The sequence below is a fragment of the Meleagris gallopavo genome, chromosome 1 (assembly GCF_000146605.3).
Source record: "Meleagris gallopavo isolate NT-WF06-2002-E0010 breed Aviagen turkey brand Nicholas breeding stock chromosome 1, Turkey_5.1, whole genome shotgun sequence".
In the NCBI taxonomy this organism is placed as follows: Eukaryota; Metazoa; Chordata; class Aves; order Galliformes; family Phasianidae; genus Meleagris; species Meleagris gallopavo.
This window is the reverse complement of record NC_015011.2, coordinates 168608100-168612822: the sequence shown is the minus strand read 5'-3', so window position 1 is coordinate 168612822 and position 4723 is coordinate 168608100.

The following is a 4723-nucleotide window of genomic DNA, read 5'->3' as shown; positions in this document are numbered from 1 at the left end:
AACAAAGTGGGTGAAGGATCTGGAACACAAGTCTTATGGGAAATAGCTAAGGGAACTGGGATTGTTCAGTCTGGAGAAAATGAGGCTCGGAGGAGACCTTATTGCTCCCTACGACTGCACGAAAGGAGGATGTAGCAAAGTGGGGGTCAACCTATTCTCCCAGGTGACAGCAATAGGACAAGAGGAAATGGCCTCAAATTGTGCCATTAGAGGCTCAGGTTGGATATTAGGAAAAATTTCTTCTCATATTGGCAAGGTATTGGAATAGGCTGCCCTGGGAGGTGGTGGAGTCACCGTCTCTGGAGGTTTTTAAGAGATGTGTAGATATGGCACAGAGGGACGTGGATTAGTGGGCATGGTGGGCGTGGGTTCGTGGTTGGAGTAGATGATCTTAGTGATCTTCTCCAACTTTAATGATTCTGTGATTCTATGATTAAGTATCAGAATCTGTTGCTGGTGATGTAGTTGATCTTATATCGGAAGTCTCAAAATACATGTGTTGTTTTCAGTTTAAAAGCTTTTGTGGAAGATGCCAGCAACTAGGACAGGACAGTTCATATCTGTCGAACGTAGCCAAAATAAATGCATAAAATCCAGTGTATTTATTTAATTCTAAACACTTCGGACTGCAAGCAGGGAAGTTCAAAAAATGCCATACGCATGTAAATGACCATTAAGCATTCCTCTGAGTCAGCGGGTTTCTTCTTTGTCCCCTTGTGGTTCTGTTACCAAGGATTTTATCCATGTTATGTCACATTATGGCTGGCCTTCACTGCAACAGTTAGATAAAGCCAGCTCCAGTGGGAGTTGCCAGAAGGTAGGAAACTCCCTAGCTAAACCATAAGGCTGGATTACCAGCACTAAGCTAATGTTTTATTGCTTGTATTAATATGAACTCTAGCCTAAGGCTAGACCTCCCCCCATACGTAATTGACATACATGTTAGCATACATTATTACTGTGGGTGTAAGAAGGAGCACTTCAAGGTCAGCTCCTGACTTGCTACTTGATTTGAATTCAAAACTTCACTGAGTTGGAATGAATTTCTTTTTGCATGTGAATGGGAATCTGGTCAGGAGCAACATTAGGTTTCTTCCATGTACTGATGGTAAAGCCAACTAGCCCATCAGGGACCCATTAGAACTGCTATCACAGCCTGGTTCATTCAGTCCAACATCCTGTCTGTCTATTAGTCAGCTGCAAACACTTCAAAGGAAGATTAAAAAAAAAGAAATAATTTTATGGATTAATCCTCTCAAGAGTGGCAATTTCCCTAAGAATTCAGACACCAGTGGGTTTATATCCTGAGCTATCAGGCTTTATTACTTAAAAACAAAAAAAATAAAAGAAAAAAAACAACAAACACCACCACCACCAACAAATGAAAAACGAATGCTAAATTCCTTTTAATATTACTGTGGGCTCTGATCATACTTACATTTTCATAAATTTTGCTAACTTTTTTTTTTTTTTGCCTAATGATATACTCTGAGACTTGAAAGGTTAAAGTCATATTATGCAAAACCATTTTTAAAAAACATTTCCTTTGATGTATTTCAGTAACATTAAGGAAGGGCAGTTTTTTAAGCAGAGATAATATCTCCTAATAGACTTACTTGTAGTGTTGAAAAAAAAAAACCCAACACAATAGTGCTCAGGCATTATTTTCCCTACTACTTGGTAGGTTTAACAAGATTCCTGCCAACAAAACCTGTCTTGCCCATGCCTTAGAAAAGTAAATAAATAAATAAATATCACAGCTAGTATAACTCTATCATTCAAAAAGTATTATCATTCATTTCTATTATCTAATGCCAGACTGCACTTCAGGATCTGTTTCCACATGATTTACTAAACATGTTAATTTTGGGTCAACACAAAGAGAAATTGTCACTCTCAATAGTGGGCAAAGCTTTCTCAACACAGTTTCTGATGCTAAGAAATAGCTATTTGGCACATGCAACCTGATTTAGCTGGGGAAAAGAACTCTTGGCAGGGCTTTCCTTCCCAAGGATTTCCTTTTTTATACCCCCCGCCCCCATCTATTTTTAATCTCATAATGTTTTGTTCTCTCTCTCATAAAAGCTCTGTCACTTGGCTGTGCCTGTATATATGCATACAGGAGTATTTCCCCATTTCTGGGTCAAAAAGCACGCTGCAGCTACGACTTGACTACAAACTGGGACAAGGCCCAGGGGCATTTATCTGTTTTTCCTTTGTCTTTCTCCCTGGATATTGTGCAAAATAAATCTGGGTACGTGTCCGAGACAGAAGCTGCAGTGTTCTCCATAGAGGTACCAGCTTCAGTACAGGGGACTTAGCTTTGTGAAAAGAATGGCAGCATCATCAATTGCTACACAGCAGGAATGCCCAGTGGGCTGCACAAGGCAGTGCAGTTCAAGTTCAAAGATACTGAATGGCTGATGGGACACCTTGCAGTCCTGGCTAGCCACTGGGAACAGGCAGTGGAAATAAAACTGGATGGGAACACATGATTATGATTAATAAAAAGGTGTCAAGGTCCCAATGGCCACAAGTCAGTCTTCAGTCCCAGTCCTTAACAGAAATGAGAGATGGGAAACATGAGAGTTTACCAGAGCCACAAAAAGAGCTCATGCCATCTTCCACCTCTCTGATAGCACAAAAACAAAACAAAACAAAACAAAACAAAAAAACAAAAAAAAAGACAAAGGTTGCTTCCAAACTGACTTGTTGTTCACTGGGAATTTGATGATCACTAACACATGGGAGGAGGAGAATCCAAAGCCACATGGCATCATACCATATGTCTCATTGCTATCTGTGCACCCCAGCTGGCAGGGTCATGTGCCACAGCCCACTTCACTATCTCAGCTCTTTCTGCATCTAGGGTGGATGTTTCCAACTTGAACTACAACATGGAGGCAGAAATAATGTATGTTGTGTGTGCACAAGCCCATTAACTTCAGCGTGTACACAGTTGTAGACAAATGCATGGATCAGCAAAAGAGTTGTGGGAAAAGCAGATTCACAAGACTGAAAACACAGGTTAGAATGCACTGCAGAGATGGGAGTGGCTACACAATTGAAGCCTTTGCTTGGAAGAACTTACTTCATGCTCAACCAGTTCACCCAGAAAAGGTATTTCCCTATGTGTATCATGAAATCTCTTCTAAGATAACTTGATACCATTAGATCCACAGTAGTAAAGCTCTGGATAAAAGATTCACAGTGCTTGGGAAACCTCTGAGTGAAAACTGAGATTTTTGTTCTCCCTTTATTAACATTTTCCTGCTACCCTCCCAGCCTTCTCAGATGCATGCATGCATATCTACTTGGTCTGATCTTTCTGAAGGCAAGAGGATTTTTTTTCCAGATGGCATTATCCCTGGAAAAAGGGCTGATACACAGACTGCTGATAACAGGACTTCTGCAGGTGCAGTTGGATTCCTCTCATTCTCCACACCTGGCATTCCCTGAGCACTGGATCTTCTAATTCCCATTGTCCTCTATGAATCCATATGCTTCAAAGGCCTTTCCCATATGAAAGCCCTCCCCTACTCTTCATCTTCCCACAGCACAAATGAGTAGGATAAAAGAAAGAAAACAATGCAATTCCAGACCTTCTCTTTCCCCACTGCAGGAGCTGAAGGAAGTGTCATCCATAGCCCCAACAGCTTCCATGCAACCAAGTCTACAACTTTGCTCCTCAGAGGCATAACTGTAATGACGCGGTTTGAGTGACACACAACTGAGGACTGCTGCAAGCACCACAGCAGGAGCTGCTAGGAATGCCTCTGATTTGTGTGCTAAAGCTAACTGCTTTTGATTACCTAAAGAGGTGCAAGTTCTGACCGAGGCATTTCCCATGTCTGAGAAGCTCACGAGGGCTCCTCTCACTGTGCATCTACTGTGGCTGGTATCTGGGCTCCCCCTGAGAGACATTAAAGGAGAAACCAATAGAATATTTCCACTGTTTTGCGTATTTTCCTATATTTGCAGGAACATAGCATGCATAAAACATCTGTCCCATAGTTGGAAGGCAAGAAGGCTGAAATCTGGTGAACGGCAGAGAGGCGACAGACTTCATATTGTTCTCTTTGGATGTCAGGCTGGCATTAGAGCTCTGACTCCTGTCACCGTCTCAGTTTTCTGCCCAATTTTCACTTTTGGCACAACAACTGCTGTACTTCACAGCTGGTTTGTAAGTTGGAGGAGTCCTTCTGACTGCAAGAACTGATCCTGAGATTCCAGCTTAATGTATGGCTCCTTCCTGAAGCCCTTAAAGACTTCCTCTGAAGCAGGAAGGTTCTGATAGGTTTCAGCGCAACACTGAAAAGCTCACTCCGTGTATTTTTGCTAATTTCTCTCCACAGAATCTATCAGAGCACCCCGGAGACAGGCCCTGGGGTAATTTTTCCCTCAGAGAAGACACAAGGCGCTCCCGATCCCATACTCGGTGCTGTCCATACCCAACTGCTGCCAAGCGCGCTTTAGAACGCGACGCTTTCCTCCTACATACAGCGCTTGGGTGAACGCGCCAGCAACGCGACTGAGGAAAACCTGCGAGCGTCCCGAGAGGCTGTGCAGGTGACACAGCGGAGCCTCGCCGAGCACACGCGCTGCTTGGGGGAAGACCGCTTCTCAAAAGCAGCACAGCCGGAGGGACTCCCTTCGGGCAGAAGGGAACTCGTACGCCGTGAGGGGCGGGAAGCAGGGCGCCGGGGCCGGCTGACGGCCGTGC